At 47.2% G+C, this 20,482-nt stretch overlaps 1 protein-coding gene across 6 annotated transcripts in view; it reads right to left on the reverse strand.

The window, feature by feature from the left end:
* The window catches only part of FHL2 (four and a half LIM domains 2), a 100,119-nt gene that overhangs the window by 46,608 nt on the left and 33,029 nt on the right, over positions 1-20,482 (reverse strand). The window lies entirely within an intron of this gene.

Genomic DNA, 20,482 nt, shown 5'->3' on the forward strand with positions numbered 1-20,482 from the left:
CAAACATTCCTCTTCAAAGGACAATTTCTTATTATTTTCCTTCCACAAAACTAGTTTCTCAGCTATATTCTTGTATCATTCTTTCTTGTTTATTGTTATTATTCAGACCTTGCTATAAGTCAGTTAGGCTCTGGAGTGGTGAGAGACGCGCGGGTGAAGCCCACTGCACTCCCGCTCCCCCGAAGCCCCCCAGACACCCCCTCAGCAGCCGCCGAGCCCCCTGCCGACCCCCAGCACAGCTGGAGGTAAGCGGGCTCGTGGTGGGAAGGGGTTAACTCCTTGCTCCCTGGGAGGAGGTGGCTGCGTGGAGCCAGGCAGGGTCAAGCCCCCGCCCAGGCCCCTATTTGGCCCAGCCCCCCAGGGAGCCACGCGACCGGAGCCGCCGAACAGGCTGCATAAACAGGCGCTCAAGTTAGTAAAGAGTTCACACAGGAGAGGGCGTGGGAGGGCACGAGACCCTGCCTGCAAACCCCCCCAGAGTAGCCAGCCCCAGCCGTAGCCAGCCTACCAGAGGCATGACACGGATGGGCACGTGCCACATCCCAAGGGTCCCCTCGGGCTCTGCGGCCCCCCCATTGGGCACCTCAGAGACAGCCGCCCAGACGGAGCCCATGGTTCCGGGCTCCACGCAAACGGAGCCCCTGGCTCTTGGCTGCGGGGGCTGCCTGTCCCTTTTTCAGGCTCTGGGGCCTGGGAGCAACGCCACCTCCCCTTGCGGGGTCTGCTCCCTACTGGGGTCTCTGGCGCGCCAGCTGGAGGAGCTCCAGGCCACAGTCCAGAGACTGCGTGCCATCAGGGACTGTGAGCAGGAGATAGACTCTTACTGCCAGGCCCTTCTCCCCCGGGAGCCGCAGGGTAGAGCACCGTCTCCCTCCAGGACTAAGGAGGACTCTGGGACCTCCTGCTCTGCCCAGTCAGGGGCATGGACCAAGGTGGTCAAGGGACCTAAGGCCCGCTGCACCAAGGCCCCTCCCTCACCGGAGCTTAGCAACTGGTTTGCACCTCTTGCAGCCCCAGCAAAGCCTGCTCAGTTGCCAGCTCCCACAGGCAACCCAGGCTCAACCACAGCTACTGCCCCCGCTCTTCCCAAGACAAAACGAAAGGTGTTTGTTGTGGGAGACTCCATCCTGTGGGGGACTGAAGGGGCAATCTGCCGCCCCGACCCCTTAGCCCAGGAAGTCTGCTGCTTCCCGGGGGCCCACATCCGAGACATTGTGGAGAGGATCCCACAGCTCCTCTGGCCCACAGACCACTATCCCATGCTCCTTATTCATGTGGGCACCAATGACACGGCTCGGAGCAACCCCAGCCAGGTCATGAGGCGCTACAGGGATTTGGGAGCAGGGTTTAGGGGTCTGGGAGCTCAGGTGGTGTTTTCGTCAATCCTCCCAGTCTTGGGCTATGGCTGAGGAGGGAGAGGAGGATCCACGCTGTGAACCAAAGACTGCGGAGCTGGTATCATTGGGAAGGCTTTGGCTTCCGTGACCACAGCCTGCTCTTTGGAGAGAGAGGCAGCGAGCTGCTGGGAAGAGATGGCCTCCACCTCTCCCCCCTGGGGAGGAGGCTCTTCTCAGCCAGGCTGGCTGACCTGCTCCACCAGGCTTTCAACTAAGCCTGCTGGGGGATGGGGGGACTACTGCCACTGCTGGCCCGCGGAGCAACCCTTGCAAAGCCAGCAGACCAAGGCACTTAAGGGAGCCCACCCCTTCCCCAGCCCTGGCACAATCTGTGGGCAAGGCAAGAGCCCCCTAAGGGGACACTTGCCTGCCTGTACACTAATGCCAGGAGCCTGGGCAACAAGCAGGAGGAGCTCATCCTCCTGCTCAGTGCAAAGAATTATGACGTCATTGGGATAACGGAGACCTGGTGGGACTCCAGCCATGACTGGACCACGGGTATAGAGGGCTATACCCTGTACAGGAGGGATCGTGTTGACAAAAGGGGCGGGGGTGTAGCTCTCTATGTGGAGGAAAGCTACATGTCCCTCCAAGCTGATATTGGCGACCAGCATGGACAGCTAGAGACCCTCTGGGTAAAAATTCGTGGGGAATACGGCACAGGGGACACAACGGTGGGAGTCTACTACAGACCTCCCACTCAAAGTCCTGAGCTTGACCAGGAGTTTGCCCGGGAACTGACTGAGGCCGCTTGCTCCAGGAACTTGGTTGTCATGGGTGACTTCAATTACCCAGACATCTCGTGGGAAGATCACTCAGCAAAATCCGAGCGGTCGCAAAGCTTTCTCTCATGCGTGGATGACCTCTGCCTGACTCAAGAAGTCTATGGGCCAACTAAAGGCAAAGCGCTGCTCGACCTGGTACTGGCTACAGGGGACAACCTAATCAGCGACCTAGTGATCGATGGGAAGCTGGGTGACAGCGACCACGAGCTGATCACCTTCACCATCTACCGTAAAGCTGGCAAGTCAGTCAGCAACACTGAAGTCCTTGACTTCAGAAAAGCCGACTTTGACAAGCTCAAGAGGCTTGTCGGTCAGGCCCTTAGAGACCATGACCCCAGGGATAGGGGAGTTCAAGAAGAATGGTTGCTTCTCAAGGAAGCGATCCTCAATGCACAAGCCAAATCTATTCTAACATGGAGGAAAGGCAGCAAGAAGGCACAGGAGCCCTCCTGGCTCTCCAGGGACCTAGCGGACCTCCTGCGGCTAAAAAGGAAAGCCTAAAAAGGATGGAGGATGGGATTCACCTCCAAGGAGGATTATTCTGCGCTGGTCCGGTCCTGCAGGGAGCAAACCAGGAAAGCCAAGGCTGCAACTGAACTCCAACTAGCTTCAAGCATCAAGGACAACAAAAAGTCCTTTTTCAGATATGTGGAGAGCTGGAGGAAAAGCAAGGGCAACGTTGGACCCCTGCGAAACCAGATGGAGCAACTGACAACTGAGGCCCAGGAAAAAGCCAACCTATTAAATAGGTACTTTGCGTCAGTCTTTCATCGGTCCCATGGGACGCCCATGCCTGCTATAGGACAGGGAGATCCAGGTGATGGGGATCCCCTACCCTCCATAAATGCTGACCTCGTGAAGGAACACCTTGAGAAGCTGGATACCTTCAAGTCAGCCGGCCCTTACAATCTGCACCCCAGGGTACTCAAGGAGCTGGCGAGTGTCCCTGGCACGGATCTTTGAAAACTCCTGGCACTCTGGTGTAGTACCCGAAGACTGGAAGAAGGCCAATGTGGTGCCGATCTTCAAGAAAGGGAGGAGAGTGGATCTGGCTAACTACAGGCCCATTAGCCTGACTTCTATCCTGGGGAAGATCTTAGAAAAGTTTATTAAGGAGGCCATCCTTGAGGGACTGGTCCAGGCTAACATCCTAAGGGATAGCCAGCACGGGTTTGTTGCGGGTAGGTCTTGTTTGACCAATCTCATTTCCTTCTATGACCCGGTGACCTATCATCTGGACAAGGGAGAAGAGATTGATGTCATATATCTTGACTTCAAAAAAGCTTTTGATCTGGTATCCCATGATCACCTCTTGGCCAAACTGGCCAGCTGTGGCCTTGGCTCCACCACGATCCGCTGGCTGGGAAATTGGCTTCGTGGTCGGACCCAGAGGGTTGTAATTGACGGCAGTCACTCATCGTGGTGCCCTGTGACCAGTGGGGTCCCTCAAGGCTCTGTCCTTGGACCCATACTGTTCAACATTTTCATTAATGAAGTGGACATTGGAGTCAGGAGTGGACTGGCCAAGTTCGCCGATGACACCAAACTTTGGGGCAAAGCATCCACGCCAGAAGATAGGCGGGTGATCCAGGCTGACCTGGACAAGCTCAGCAAATGGGTGGACGAGAACCTGATGGTGTTTAACACAGAAAAATAAAAGGTTCTCCACCTTGGGAGGAAAAACCTGCAGCATCCTTATAGGCTCGGCAGTGCTACGTTGGATAGCACTACAGAAGAAAGAGACTTGGGGGTCATCATTGACCACAAGACGAACATGAGCCTGCGATGTGATGCTGCGGCTAATAAAGTGACCAAAATGCTGGCTTGCATCCATAGATGCTTCTCGAGCAAATCCCGGGACGTCATTCTCCCCTTGTACTCGGCCTTGGTGAGGCCGCAGCTGGAGTACTGCGTCCAGTTTTGGGCTCCACAATTCAAAAAGGATGTGGAGAAGCTTGAGAGAGTCCAGAGGAGAGCCACGTGCATGAACAGAGGTCAGGAAAACAGATGTTATGATGATAGGCTGAGAGACATGGGACTCTTTAGCCTGGAAAAGCGTAGGCTCAGGGGTGATCTGATGGCCACCTATAAGTTGATCAGGGTGACAACCAGGATCTGGGGGAACGTCTGTTCACCAGAGCGCCCCAAGGGATGACGAGGTCGAACGGTCACAAACTCCTGCAAGACCGTTTCAGGCTGGACATAAGGAAGAATTTCTTTACTGTCCGAGCCCCCAAGGTCTGGAACAGTCTGCCAGCGGAGGTGGTTCAAGCACCTACATTTAACACCTTCAAGAGTAAATTGGATGCTTATCTTGCTGGGATCCTATGACCCCAGCTGACTTCCTGCCCTTTGGGCAGGGGGCTGGACTCGATGATCTCCCGAGGTCCCTTCCAGCCCTGATGTCTATGAAATCTAAGAAATCTATGAAATAATGCAAATTACAAAACCACAATATAATATCCTTGGTAGTTAGGACATTGCAGGCCACTTCAAGAATATTTTTGCAACTTTAGCTATATATTTATGTAGCTTTCAGTTTACTAAATGCTTTACATCTTATAAATTTGTGTCCAGTACTGTTCTCACTGAAGGCATTGCAGACTTCAATGGCAATGCAGTTTTGCTATTGGTGTTCCATGAAAGAAAGATCAGGTTTGTTATTTCCATTGATTTTTCCTGTATAGCACTAATAATAAAGTAAATTTAAGAAAGAAATAAAATGTAGTGTAGGATTTCTTAATGACCTAAACCAGGGGCAGGCAATTATTTTGAGCAGAGGGCCACTTACCCAGTTTTGGCAGGCTGTCGAGGGCCATATGGGTAACCCCACCCTTTGACAGGTGCCCTTCCCCCTGGTCACCATCTTGGGACCAATGTTCCAGGGCCAGCACCCATGGGGCCCAAAGTGGGGTGTAGGCTGGCAGAGGTCTGTGGAGCTGGGAGGAGGGGGCTGGCTCGACTCTATACAGCCCCTGCATCTGGGACCCTGTGCTCCTGCAAACCTGTTCTGGGCCCCACCAGCACTGGCTCCAGGACACCGGTGCAGGCTCTGTGCTCCCACTGGCTCCCCACCCACTCACACCCAGTAGCCCCCAGCCCTGTGGTACATGAGAGGGGCTGCGCACAGCCCCAACCTCCTGCTCGCTATCAGGGAAGAAGCTGGTGCTTCATGGGGAAAACTGGCCCCTCAACTGCCCCATGGCCGGTGCCCTGCATTGCAGGTGCTCACAACCCACACTGGGCTGTCCAGAGTGGGCACAGACAGCCCCACATGGGCTGCAAGCAGCTGCAGCGAGGCACCAGGCATGGGTGGGGAGGGGCCACTTCCCCCCCCCGCGCTCCTTCCTTGCCCGGGGTCACCCCCCACTTACCTGAGCTTCCCATGCCAGGGCAGCCATGTGCTCCCAGCCGAGAAACCCAGGCTGGGGCTTCCAGCTGGGGGATGGGGCCAGGTGGGCCCTGCTGTTGTTGGAGTCCACTGGTCTTCCCCTGGGTCCTACTGCTCTTGGTTCCTGTCATTTTTTACAGGAACCAAGGGCAGAGAAATATTAATTTTCCAAATTTTTTAAGGGGCCCCATGGGCTGGTTAAAATGGACTTGCAGGCCGAATCTGGCCCGCAGGCCGTATTTTGCCCACCCCTGACCTAAACTGTGTAATTATATTCAGAACCAGCTTAAAATTAAATGGCAGTGCCAAATCCTGATAGATCATAGAATCATAGAAAAGTAGGGCCGGCAGGCATCTAGAGGTCATCTTGTGTTAGATGAACACCTTCAACTCCTTTGGTTCAGAGGGCTTTCTTGAGCTCACACTGAGCACGTCCCCATGAACAGGAACATGCATTTCCCCTGGGACAACTAGCCGTGGCACATATTTGTCCCACGGCTAGTTGTTCCTGAACACACACCTGCATGCACACTGGTACACAGCAAATTGTGCTGGGTGGGGTAGGGGAGGTTGGGGCCAGCACCTGGTCTGGCCCCAACAGCCTTACTTAGTGTCTTGGGGGCCTCCAAGGGCTGCAGCAATGATGAGCCAGGTGCATGGAGCCTTACCAGCACCCAGTCTGTGCCTCTGACTGCCCTGGCTCTGGTTTTGGGTAGTGCACGCTACAGCCACATGTGCCACCCTGCTTTTTTTTTAGTGTGGGTTTTTTTTTTTTTACACGGGGATCTCCTGGTGTCAAAAAAAACCGCACCATGCTGCAAATTAATAGAGCAGCAAACACATGCATGTGCAGCACATGCAGTTTGTGGTGCCACAGACAGGTTTGCGGTGCTGCAAATTATACACGCATGCTCATGGCACACATCCATTGAGGTGACTGAATAATGAGCCAGTGCTTAATGGAGTAATACAATGTATATATACCAAATTCTATACTATTAGTTTAGATTTTTTATGTTTCTTTTCTGAATGGATGCTTCAGCATGTCGAGAACGCCTTAGATCCAGCATATGAACACACTGAGCTTACAGTGGCTTCTGACATGTACTGCAAGTCTTTCCAACCACATCTTCCTTTGAGTGTCATGAGGTCCACTGGGGTCATGCAACCCCTGGTTACACACCGGGGTAGGGACAGACATTCCAAAACCCTGAACCTGAATTGATTCAATCTTTGCAGGTTAGTGTAACCTGGCTAGGCTAAATCATTTTGTAATTGCACAGACATTCCAGACATGCAGGAAAATACCTACAATGGCTCAGGCTAAAAGCTGGGGGGCGGTACTAGAGCAGCTCTACCTTCCCTTCCACAGGGCTGAGCTGAGGGAGCCGTGGGTATGGCTGAGGATGTTGTGATTAGGGAGGGGTCTGTCCCCCCTCCCCTGTCCTTGATAACAGAGCATTTATCAGCTCTGTTATCAGTATTTAGGGCCCCATCAGAAAACAAAGCCTAACTCAGTTCAAGCTCTTCTTAAACAGCTTTTTTTCCAAAGGAAGGAATGCAGGGACATTACCAGCTGAGCTCTTAATTATCTCCAAAAGCCCTAAGTGAACACTTGTCCTATCTGCTTTACATATGCTAGTATACCATATGTTGGCTGTGGTCAGTGCTGTGAGACAGAGGAGGGAAGGGATCTTTGCTTAAGTAACAAGTGGTGAGAGGGGGAAAGAGGGTGGCACAGGGAAGCCAGCAGAACCTGCTGTGCCTGCAAGTCTCTGCCAGAACTCCAGCCAGGGAGCAGAGAGCCCCATCCAGCCCAGAGAGCATGCCAGGATGCTGGGGGAATCAGCAACAGGTCTGGGACAGACATGGTATAGACCGGTTTGAGCCAAATCAGTTAAGTCTGATACTACATTTAATCAGATTTATCTCAAACTGGTTTCAGGCATTTTCAAACTCGTTTATGTGCACTGAACAGCTGTTACAGGTTTAAACCAGTTTCTGGTCACTTAAACCAGTTTATGTGTAAAGCCTGTCCCTAGCCCTGAGGAAGCATCGAGGACATAGGATACATTAACTTGCTCCTGGTTCATTTAGGGAATGCTACAAGCAGAATTCTGATTGGCTCTTTTATAGTTATGTTGCAAGTATTTAGGAAAATGGCTCTTTTCTCCCTCTCCCCCTCCACTCCAGCTGATATATATAACTGGGACAATAGGAATTTAGCCCTGAAACTATCTGTAGTATTAATTTACATCATATTATCTGTAAATATTTGCTATAATTCATATTCATACATGCATCAAACTGTATGTTTTCAGCCTTATGCATATTGTAAGAATTTTCCATTCCTTGATTTTGGCAGGTATACAAAGAGCTGTAAACTGGCACATTTTTCAGTTGTGGATTTAAAAAAGACAACAGGAAAAAGGTTGAAAAAACATGGTTGGGAGGTGAGTGTATTATTCCTCTCAGTTTGAGTAATGCAATAATTGCATGTCTTTGAAAAAAATGCTGCTAAGTTTAAAAACTGCCGAGCTTCTGGCACCTTCCATGAGCTAATACTGTATCCTGGAAAGTTTCATGCTACTTTATCAGAATTCAGTAAATCCCATTCCGAAGCCGGAACTCATGTAATACAAGCTGCCATTGGAGACAAGAGGGTTCATTTGAGAGAACTGCTATTTTTGGCATTAATACTAAGGAAGTCGTATGGAATCATGCAAACCTTTCATTTTAGTGCAATAAAGCTAAAATAACAGTCAGGCATTATTAAATCTTTCTGAAATTTTAGCTTTATGTGAGATGTTTTGAGATATTTAAATATTCCCCAAACAGATCTGGCATATGCAATAAAAAACAGATATTTCAGTGTATTTCTTATCTTTCCTCTTCAGCGTCCACAACTGCACCTCCTATTTGCAATAATAACATTTCCCCCCAATGAGTTGACTTAGCATACTGAGACAATCCTTCACTTCATATAAACTGTAAATTGTCTCTTGACTTCATGAAAAATGTACCTCAGCTGAGAATCCACTTCTCAGAATTAATGGAGGGAGGCAACCTGTTTTACCAGCTGAGAACTGGTTAGGTTTAGAAACACCCAAGACTTTTCCCTTTTCTGGGAAAGAAATATGCTGCATTTTTCCTTAACCAAAATAGAAATGTTGGATTTTTTAGGAACTCTAAGCAAAACTGGAAATCATATTCCTGTTTAATGATGTTTGCTTTCTTACTACGTTTGAATAGTTTTCACTCATGGTCTTCAGTGATTACTCTTTTAGCTTACTGAAACAGCTTCTCATGGCTCAGCAGCTTTCAAAAATACTTATTTTAATACAGGAAAATTGCCATCTCATTGGGGTATTTCATAAATATCAAATCTTTCCTCAAGAGATCTCTGTAGTGTTGTTATATTATTAACAATAATATGATAATCAGTCTCCAGTAGAGAAAGGTGACATCTGAAAGTGAACAGGCCAGTGCAATGCAGTTCAAGATGTTGTTTATGGGTTTGTATGAAATTACGCATTTGACTTCATCCTTGAGGTGTCATCAGGGTATACAGATGGTCTAGAACAGATGAAGCAAGAAGGAAGACAGCTAGAGCACTGCTGGTGGAAGTCTTGCTATGACTTGCCAACTGTGACAAAGACTTCTTGGCATTGAAGGGTTGTAGGCTCAGGCTGAAGAGTCACACAGGATAAGGGCATCAGTGCTGGCATGAAGTGAGGAGAGAGCATTAGGGTGAACAAGAGTAAGCAGCAAGGAGTCTTGAACCTCCCAGCCAATGAACTTGTCTGATTCAGTTGATGTCTGACCCTTTTGCAGCCAGGGAGGCTGAGGCACCATGGTACAGCAGTGGGCAGCTCCCACACTGCCCAGGGAATGACTTCAGCTCTGCTGGGAACAGAAGGAGCTGAGTCCTCATGCTTCCACTCTCATCAGAGCCATAAAAGTACCTAGAAAGACCATCAAAATGTATCCTGAACAGCAACTATTCTGTGCAGGGTATGACTGACAGCAGAGAGGCATTTCCAGCATGGGCTGCAGGCTGTCAGGGAGAAACCAGGAAGATCAGGGATGCTAGAGAGAAGTGGAACAAAAATATTTTGAGAAATAATGCATTCTAGCAGATGGTTTGTAAACCTCATGCCAATAAAGGGAGGTAAGGCTGCCTACAGCAGGTAAGGTAGAGTTGGCTACTTAAGAGCCAACTAACAGACTGTCTTGGTTCTGCTTACTTAGGCACAGTAAAAGACTAAGAACAAGGAACAAGAGTCAGAGTGGGCTCATAAACCTGAGGGTGAAGAGGTCCTAAGTGGGTGGGCTTGATAGATCTCAGGGAGAAAAGGTATTCAAGGTAGGAAGTTGCTCCAAAGGCACCTAAAAGTTCTGTCTACAGGAGAAGATAAAGGGTAGTACCCCCAGAAAGTGTGATAAGATGTAGCAAGGGGCCCCTGTCCCTCCTACTAGAAGTGATGGAGTGCATCACTACAGAGAGGCTAGCAGCAGAGCAGTCAGCCTGTTGCCAGGAGAAATAGGCAGCAGGTGAGGGGAGGTAAAGGGGTAGGCCAGAGCAATAAGCAAGTTAATTAAGGCAGAAGAGGAAACCCCTGGGCCTGGCCTTCAAGACCAGATGTCAGGTTCCTGGAAGGCGAAGGTGGAAGGGCTGCATAAGCCTATCTCAGAGCCAGAGCCTTAGACTGACACTGACACTGACTCTGACTCTGAAGGAGCTGTAGGATACCTCTGAGTTGAGTTTTTTATAGCCAACTTAGGATGGATGGGAAGCCAAGGGCAGGGCATCTGGGAGGCACCTGATAGGAAAGGCTATGGTGGTAGGAAAGGCTAAGGCCCAGGGAAAGAGCCCTGGTAGGGGTCTGGGACCCAGGGCCTGTTTGGAGCTAAAGCTGAATGAAGTAAAGTGGGTGGCGGCAGGACCAGGGGCCTTATATTAGAGGGAGAGGGTGTTCTGACCAGCATTAGGGAGCTAGTGGGCCAGGGAGCCTAAAACCCAGGAAGAGAGCCCTGCAAAGGTTTGGGACCCAGGAGGCTGCGTGGGGCTAACAGTTGAGCAGAGAAGTGAGAGAAAGAGAGAGGCAGGGCCAGGTCCCAACATTAGAGGGAGAGGCTAAAGCCCAGGGAAAGAGTGCTGCAAGAGTCCGGGACCCAGGAGGCTATGTGTGGCTGAAGTCAAGTGTAGGAGAGAGGCAGGGCTGGGGCCCAGCATTAGATGGAGCAAGTGAACTGGCTAGTGGGCAGGGGCCAAGCCCTGCAAGGGCCAGGGGCCTGTAGGACAGACAGCCCTTAGGACAGGCAGTCAAGGCCTAGAGGGCCACAATTAGGGCCCATGGAGCCACAGTCACTGCTGTTAGGGCCCAGGTGGCACTTGCCATGCATGAGGGGGCAGATCAGAGGGTCCAGGGCATGTAACCCTGAGGCAGGGCTGGCATGCCCAGAGACAAGGAGGCAGGGGCAGGGAGCATAATATTTTGTGCAGGTGAAGATTGGGGCCAGATTAAGGCTGCTCAGGGATGAATGAAAGGGTGAAGAACCTAGGGCTTGCTCTGGTCTCTATGGTCAGCCTGTCATGTGTTATTGGGACATCAGGGCATGGCAGGTGAGCATAGAGCAGACCAGTGGGCAGGACAAGGCCAGAGCATCCACTAAAAGTTGCTGCAGCTGTCCTCTGGAGGTAGATCCCATTGAGACCAGAGGACTGGGATAGGAAATGATCCAATGATTTGTTCTGCGAGAAGAATGAGATTTACAGGTTGATTATCGCAGCAGTCCAGGGACCTCTCCTGGGACTTAATGGAGTCTGGTGGGTTAAGGTCTTTCTACCTCAACTACCATCTTCTGGTGGGAAAGTGGTATTTGTTACAGTCTTAGGAGTTTAGAATAACTCTGTCAGGTCAATGTGTTTACACGTGGAACCCATGATGCTTAGGAAAAGATAAAGACTGCAGGGCTGTGATAGCCTGGGACAGCAGGACTTTGTGAACAGCCTGATACATTAGAGGGACATTACCCTACAGCCAATGTAAAGGCCATGAGACAGAGACATGTTTAATGCCTTGTCCTTCTGCTTGAAAACAAACCAGTGTAAAATGGTTTAGGCTTTGTTCCTCCCGAGCCTTTGCTAGTCTTGACTGCTAACCATGCTAGTCTACTCTGGTATGAAGTGGTATGAACTTGACTAACAAGACTTGGTCATAGGCTAAAGTAAGTTTCCAATTTACTTTGCCTTGTGGGAATTTTCTTGGTCTGCACCTGACTCGTCATGTGGCATTGGGAGGTCCCCTTACCTCTCTACGTCATCAGCGGTGAAACAGGGGTGATAAGAAACACTGGTAAGATAAATCCAATGACTATGGTGAAGGGCTTCCGGATCCATGGGTGAGGTTCTTTGAAGATACAAAAGTCCTTTCTGACTGACTGACACCTTTAGAACCAGCCACAAATCCAAGCTGTGACACCAGCATAGGTTCTTCAAAGGTATGGCCTGCAAATAAGTCACTCCCTTCTTTCAGATGGTTTGTTAGCATTGACCAGGCTATTTTAGGCAGCTTTTTGAAAATAAGGATTAGGAGTCTGAAATTATTGCCTCAGTAATGTTCTCCCATGCTTTTCTGACCATGGAAAAAGGTACAGACATACATAGGAGGAAGGAAACTGTCACCTCCAGGATACTCCCTCCTTCCTTCCCTTCAGAGAAATTTTCTCCCAAGTTTTAGTTTGGCTATGTTGGCATTAAATATGATGGAGGGGAAGAAATAGGTCTCTGATTCTTCCATCTTTAACCACCAGGGAGAAGCAGAGTTGTTAAAGGTACTGTTTGTATCACATGTACTATAGACAGTTTGAAAACATTGCCTTTTTGATTAATAAAGAGCAGTTCATTTAAAATAACTTCTGAAATGCAAAAAATGTCTGTCAGCATGCCTCCATTATTTTCAGCCTCAGGTTTTCTGCAGCTGCTACTTCTCCAAGAAGGGAGTTGGATCAATCTTTTATATTATCCTTGCTGGTATTAATTTATCCCTAGAATTAAAAAATACTAAAGGATAAATTTTTACCATTGGAATGCATCAAATTTTCAGGTTTAAAAAAATCTTCCCCCAATTACTGTACATTAAGTGTACATTTAAAGAAACAGTTTCTCTAATTCACTGTATGGGTGCTGTGATTGTTTTCTCTGTTACATATTCTGAACTTGATTCAGATTCCCGTAGTTATCCATATAGAAGTCATATTTGATATCTGCATGTCATAGAACTCTTAGCCATTGCTCAGATCGCTACAGAGTAGGTTCAAGAACAAAATGTTGTTCATAGTAATGATATACAACCTCATACACGCTTTTGTCTCTCAACTTGGAGTTACATTATTTTTGTTTCCCTGGTTCAAGTTTTGGACAAAACTGTGGAAAAAATGGAAAAACTGAAAAGGGAATAAAAAGTAAAAAGCAACTGTAGGAAAAGTTAGAAAAAGTACTACCATAAAACAATGAAAGGGAACACTGAACGAAAATAAAATGGGAAAAACTTCGTCAGAGATCCATGTGAAGTGTACAGCTAAAAAGGAAAAAAAAACAAAACTAAATGAGGACTGGGGGTCAGGGTGCTATTGCTGTTGTTGAGACTGATTTTGCTACCATGCTGCTCTGGTACAGTTCCACCAGTTATTGCACTGTTGCGCTTGGGGTCCACCACACTAGAGCCATGCATGCTTAGGCTTCCCTTGAAGCTGCAGCAACTGGCTCTCCCTATCTGTGGTGTACTTGGTCACAAGCTTGGAGACTTTTAGCCCTATAGAAGCCTATAGGACCAGTACCAACACTCCCCCTCTAGTCCTCTGACTTCCCAGACCTCTGGTCCTAGATTCATAGATGTTAGGGGCTGGAAGGGATCTTACAGGATCATCGTGTCTAGCTCCCCTACCCTTGGGCAGGAAAGACTGCTGGGGTCAAGTGACCCAAACAAGGTGGGCATTAAGACATGTTTTGAAGATCGCTAGGGTGGGTGACTATACCACCTCTGGGGGGAGCCTGTTCCAGACCCTCGGCACTTGACTCGTAAAGAAGTTTTTCCTTATGTCCAGTCTGAAGCGAGCTTTGATCAGTTTGTGCCCATTGTTTCTTGTCTTCCCTTGGGCCCTGATGTATACTCCTAATATACTTATAGGCTGCTACCAAGTCCCCTCTGAGTCTTTTCTTTTCCAGGCTGAACAGTCCCAAGCCTTCCAGCCTCTCCTCATATGACCTGCTCTCTAGACCTCTAGTCATGTGCATGGCAAAGGGCCCTTAGTTTATAGATCACCTCCTTGGGGACTGAACAGTGAAAGCAAGCAGGAGCAGACCTTATGGGTTCCAAAATAAATAACTAAAGTACTACTTGTATTTCACCTTGAACAACAAACACAGATGTCACCAAAACAACAAGCCTCTGCATAATTTTCCTGCCGCAGTTTCCCTGCCACTCTGGAGCACTTCTTGTGCATAGGTGAGAACTTTCTAAAACAAGGCTGGTCCACCTGTAGCATAGGTCCCACAGATAACTATAGCAGCCTCTGTATGCAGCATGCAGCAGATCAGAGAGAGGACAGGCAGCCCAATGGCAGATTGGGCAGGAAGCAAAGCAGCAAATGGGGCAGGAGGCACAGGGTAGAAAGCAGATCAGGCAAGGAGCACAGGACTAGGAACAGAGAGTGGAAAAGCAGGTCAAGCAGTGAACAAGGACTGGAATGGTGCTTGAGGAGGGTGGGGGGGCTAATTTATGGCATGCCTGCTGAAAAGGTTGACACTTTCTGCTCTCAAAGATCCAAGATCTTTCCTCGCTCACTCCCATCCTATGCCTAGCTCTTCCTCTGGGACACAAGAGTATCTCTTCCTTTCTCCTACATTATCAATTTCCTTCTGTTCTCCCACCCAACCGTTCTCTCTCCCCTGACCCCATTGCTGTGTTGTTCTCTGTAAAGCCAGCAAGCAACTCTTGTAAACTTAACTCTTTATTCCAAGGTGACCCTGCAATCACGCTAATCTGGTGATCAAACCTCCACTAGATAATCCATTTAGCTATTCCCCCAGCTCTTTCCTCATGGGCTTTTAAAATGGATTTTCCAGTTGAGATAGATATACATAGCAAGCCTCCAGTATCAATCCAGGATTCACAAATTGTAGAGACAGAGTCTCCAAATTATCACACCTGCATTGCTTTCAAAGGCAGCTTACCCTGTGTGTAGACTGCAGGAACTTCTTCCAACTTTCCTCTGAATGCTGCTGCTTCTGACGATACGATGTGAAAAGCAATGCTCTCTCTTTGTAAACTGAGTATGTCTGGGGGCTCACTATGTTAAACAGAAATCCTTCTGTGTGGCAACAATTATTTTTCTTCTCAGGAACATTGTTTGTATATTCCATACATAATGTGAGAGGTTCTGAGACGGAGGCTCAGACATGTTATGATTAAAAATACTAGTTCAAGCTGTGCACTTTGAAGTAGAGACCTTGCTGTTGATCCCAATAGCCCCATGGTCTTTTTGAACTCTATAAATGTCCAGTCCCTTTTATATAATAGGATTAAATGCATTCATTTGTTCCTGATGTGAATTCTGATGTCTGAGCCAATATTACGTGGCATAAAATTCAGAACGTCTAGTTGTCAATTAAAAAATGTCATCTTAAATTTACTGTACATGCGTAACTGTGTCTCTCCCTGACATAAATAGGGACTGTCTTAACTGTGTTTCAGTCTGTGTGGGAATGAAAATTCAAGTATCTTGGTTTAAAATAAAATCAAGTTGTCCTCTTCATTAAACTTTTACAATTAATAACACAACATGCCTTGGAGGAGAAATGACTGATGCCAAAGAGTAAGTCATTAAATAAAAATATTAGTGAAAGGGTGTTGGGCCCCTATTTGGCATAAACAGTAATGGTACTTTTCATCTGTAGGTTGCAAAGTTCTTTACAAGTATTAGCCTATTTTAAGTGAGGTATCTGAAGCACAGAAACTTTGAGTGACTTCTCTGTTGTGGATCAATGACAATCACTTTATTATACTGTAAGAGTGATGGTGTAGCCATAATGGTCCAGAAATTGTGCAAGAGGTAAGGATTTCTTAGGGTTGTATCTTTTATAGGACCAGCTATGTAATTGGGATACTACATAGTTGGTCCAATAAAGATATCACATGAAGAAGTCCTTGCCAATCAGTTTATCCAAATCCTGAATCTGAATCCTGTACTCACTAACTCAAACCAGCACTTCTCAAACTTTTCATGTCCTCCAGATCTGTCTGGCCATCATGCTACCTTTTCCCTTTTTTCCAGCAGTTCTTAGGGATATTCACATTTTCCGTTGCAGAGAGCCTCAACCTCTGTGAAAACAGCAGGAAAAATATGGCAGCCTACTTGCTTCTGACAGGCAGCAGACCCTCTGGCTGCAGGCAAGGCAATGAGAGGAGGACAGGAAGGCAGCCAGTTCTGTGCATGTATACAGTTATATGTGTTGGGTTGTTTTTTTGTAATGTTACCTATACTATACATTTGTAATTATAAACACAGGGAAGAGGACAGCAAGACTACAGAAGAAGGGGTCCCAATTAAGTAGTCTACAAGTGGAGTGAATACAAAGAGGAAGAATCAGGAGGTACCTTATGGAACTGGAACCATCAGTTAGTGTTGTAGCTACCAGCCACCAGCTGATGAGAAATATCAAGGTAGAACAAGGAAAGTGTCAGCCAAGCACAGTGTCCTAGTAAGCAAAGTGCAGGATGGCTGGGAGTTGTGTGTACAGGAGCAGGGAATTAAGCAGCAGGGAAACTTGTAAGGGGAGAAAGAACAGAAAACAGATCAGAGAGGAGAAGATGGAAGAGAGCAGGAAGCTGCCATTTCCTCAGCGCATCTCCATGTTCTCTGGGCAGGATTCCAACCTAGCACTGTCTTGTGCAGGAAGTCATCTGTCTTGCCTGGTGGGAAACCAAGGAGGCCACGTCTGACATGTGAAGTCACAATCAGACACAGTCACATGCTGCCACGGGCAAGCAGAGACAGAGCTTCTCTCTTGAAACTGCAACATTTTGGAAAAAAGGGTGCCTTATCTGTGAAGAGGATAATACGATGCAGTGCATTTGAAGTATACACTGGGACAATCTTATTTGGGGCCTCATGCATAAAATATGGAACTAAGTTGTGAAGGGGCAACTTTTGCTTTCACTGCAGAAAATAGACAACACCTTAAGGTGCACCTACAGAGATGCAGCTGAAGGTGCAGTTTATTTCTGATGATTTCTCATAAAACAGAGAAGCTTGATATTCAGATCCCAGTTTGAGTTTGCAGGGGTTGCACGTAGACATTTCTCATTTTACAGGTAAGTTAAGCATGCTTTGTGAGAAGTAAACATAGAACTATGCCAGACCCGTTTTACGGTAACTTTTCAACAGACAACTTCATTTTCAGCCTTGATTCAGTGGAAATGATTAAGCCTCACAGTGGAAATACAAAGAAACACAGGTGGCTGGAAGAGGAAAAATATTCTAGAAGACAAGAAAGGGCATATTCTGTTTAGCAGTAAGAAGAGTTCTCTTTATTTTTTTAAGTATGTTTTTGCTTAATTTCTTTATCAGTTCAAGTAGTGCCATATAAAATGGTAAAATCCTGTGTTCTGGTTGGACAATATTCATTATTACTGGAATTGCATTGATATTTTTGAGAAACAACTCAACAAAAAAGAAACAGTATGGATCCAATTCATAGAATCATGCTGGAATAGCACCACTGAGATCTCCACTGAGAAGAACTACTAGCACTCTACCAGCAGCTCCATTTTTTCAGAGATGTATAATTTGGCACAAAAAATATATGCAAGGCTTAGACCTATTAAGAAAATTTTGGCCTAAAGGTTTGTTGCTCTTACATATTTAAAGTAAATCAGTGGTGATCCTCCTAAGGCTATTTCTTTTACATTGGCTTGCTTTCCATTTGTCTAATTTTAAAGTATTTTTTGTTGAACAAATAAAGTTGGCCATTAATTAGCCCAGAGGTGGTCAATCTGCATGGGCAACCTGTGTGTGTGACCTGCAGCAGATCAGGGAGAGGACAGTACAGTGGCAGATAGGGCAAAAAGTAAAGCAGCAGATTGGCAAGAGAAAGGGATTGAAGTTGCACTTGGGGAGGGTGCAGGGCTAATTTGTGGCACACCTGCCAAAAAGTTGGCCCCTGCTGGATTAGACAGTGAACATTATTTGTAGTCATTGCAAGACAGGAAAACTATAATGAAATTCTATGAGTTGAATTTCTACCGACTGCATTATTTTATAAACTAAGACAATTTAGAGAAATGTATTAGATTGTCAGCTCCAAAGACTGGTACCTCTAGCTAATCCAAAGAATGGGTATGGCAGCCTACCTGAGCCCTGAACTTGAACAGGCATATGTGGAGCAGTTAGAATAATCCAGTCTCCTGTCCATTCATTTCTTTGCCCTCTTGAGAGGACTGACAAGTTGTAATAAGGGTATTCAAGAGGTGAACACTTATGCTGGACTGTGCCAACCAACTTACTTGCTGTGTCACAGAACAAGTATCAGATGCAGGTTTCAGGTATTACCTTTCCGGCAGGGGTGAAAACCCCAGTTGACTGGAGCTAAAGTTCTTTTATTCTGCAAACTGTCAGTCATGCAGACAATCGTTAAGAGGGCCCACTTGGTCACAGGAAAACCTGCCCGAGTCAGTTTCTCTCTTGTATCAATTCCTTGCCTCGCTTCATTTTCCTTTGAAAGGTGGACTGGTTTCTGCAGACTATTGTTTTCTCTTTCGATGTACAGTACCATCAAATGAGAAGTAAGGATCCTTAGTGGAATATTTACCCTACCTAGCCCAATGCATTTCCCCACTAAAACTACCTTTGTTTGACTCAATATGTTCCTTTCTGGCCTGGATCTAGCTTGGATCACCTGACCTGCAGCTTGAAACCAGCCTTTAAGTACTGGCTGCAACATGGGGAAACAGAGCTAGAATGTTAGAGAGGGCCCATATCACCACACACACACACACAAAAATAAAAAATATCAGGATCAAAAAAGGAGAGGTGAGAAGAAGCTTGTCAGACTTCTGTTATTACTTAGGAGGTTGCTTGCTGCACTTGACATCAGGAACCAGTGAAGAGACCAGCAAACAAGGGGGGTTGACTGGAACTGGAGATTCCTGCTTGGGAGAGGAGCAGGAAGCCTTGGCTGCCTAGGGAAAAGTTTTGTGGCCTACATTCAGTTTGGTTGCTTCTTTGCATAGTTGTTTGGGACAGTGAACAAAGAGGTCCTCTCCGCAGCCAAGCCCAGCCACTGATAGCAGTATGATTGAGGCTAGAAAGGCCTGAGATCATGAGAGCCTCAAGGTAATAAAAGAAGTTGGGTCTACCTTGGGTTCCACTGTCCTAGGCTTAAACTCTCATCAAAACAGGCAAGAGGACAGTCATTCATGCCTGCAGTTTGAATGGCAATTTACTGGGATTAGCCCTGATCATTCTGGGAAAAAGTGTTAATTTGTACGCTTCACAGGTACTTGAAGTGGGACAATGAGCTTGTACATCTGTAGGATCCCAAAATAAAAGGCTTTGTCCGTGGGAGAAGTCCACCATCTGTTTTTAGCCTCTGACATGAGGAATGAGTGAGCAGACTAGCTAATAAAAGAGTTTGAGTGGGAGTTTGCCGGGGCAATTTGTCCCAGCCACTTTTTAACCTTTCTTCACTATAATCTTGGTGAGCAGAAGCAGGCTAGGGAGAAAGAAGAAATATTTTAATAGGTACCAGCAGTAGCAGAAGAATAAAAAGGTCACAGAAGAAACAGTAAGGTGCCATTGAAGCATCACAATACTAAAGCCACAGCCACTGCTGACTCTTCTTCTGCCTGTTCCTGCATGGGCTCTGTCTGGGGAAGCAGTGCTTCCATTCGGGTCTTTGTTTGGCTTTGTGGGGACTGCAGCCTACACGTCGCTGTTAAAGACAGCCAGCCTGTGGTGTGAGAGGTGCTTCCTGGTGGATTTGCTCAGGAACCAAGTATGGGAGTTGCAGGAAGAGGTGCAGAAGCATCCATGAGCACGAGGACTTAATTTACTCAATGTACAGAGACTCCCACATCAGCCAGAGAAGGTGTTGGGGGACAAAAAAGACCTGGATTCCTGGATGAAGGCATCTATCTGCTGGCCTGTTCTCTTAGCTTGGCAGGTCTGCGGCCTTCCAGGAAGCTCCATCCAACACATCATGGAAAGGTTGCTAAGATTCGTCCAGCCCTCTGACTACTACTCCATACTGCTCATCCATGTGGGCACTCACAATATTGCCAGGGTCAACCATGAATAGATCAGAAATGACTACAACGCTCTGAGTGCAAGGGTGAAGGGGACAAGGGCTCAGATGGTGTTCCTTCTAGTACTTTAAAGAAACCTTACTAAGGGTGCAGGGATGAACCATCCTGATGCACAGAAAGACTAGCAAGTATGGCAGAGGACCAGGTTGGCTTCAGTAAGTTAAAACACAAAAAGGAAGATTACAAGAAGTGGAAACTTGGACAAACAACTAGGGCTAAATATAAGAGTATTGCTTGGGCATGCTGGGATGACATCAGGAAGGCCAAAGCACAGCTGGAGTTGCCACTAGCCAGGGATATGAAGGGTAACAAGGAGGGTTTCTGCAAGTATGTCAGCAACAAGAGGAAGATCAGGGAAAGTGTGGGTCCCTTAAAATGGGGGAGGCAACCTAGTGATAGATGATGCGGAAAAGGCCGAAGTACTCGATGCCTTTTTTTACCTCAGTCTTCATAGACTACTACACTTGGCGGAACAGTTTGGGGAACAATTGAGCAGATGACAGTGGTGAAAGAACAGGTTAGGGACAATTTCAAAAAGCT

Source organism: Crocodylus siamensis, chromosome 1 (assembly GCF_052110815.1).
Source record: "Crocodylus siamensis isolate JL-2025a chromosome 1, ASM5211081v1, whole genome shotgun sequence".
Lineage (NCBI taxonomy): Eukaryota > Metazoa > Chordata > Crocodylia > Crocodylidae > Crocodylus > Crocodylus siamensis.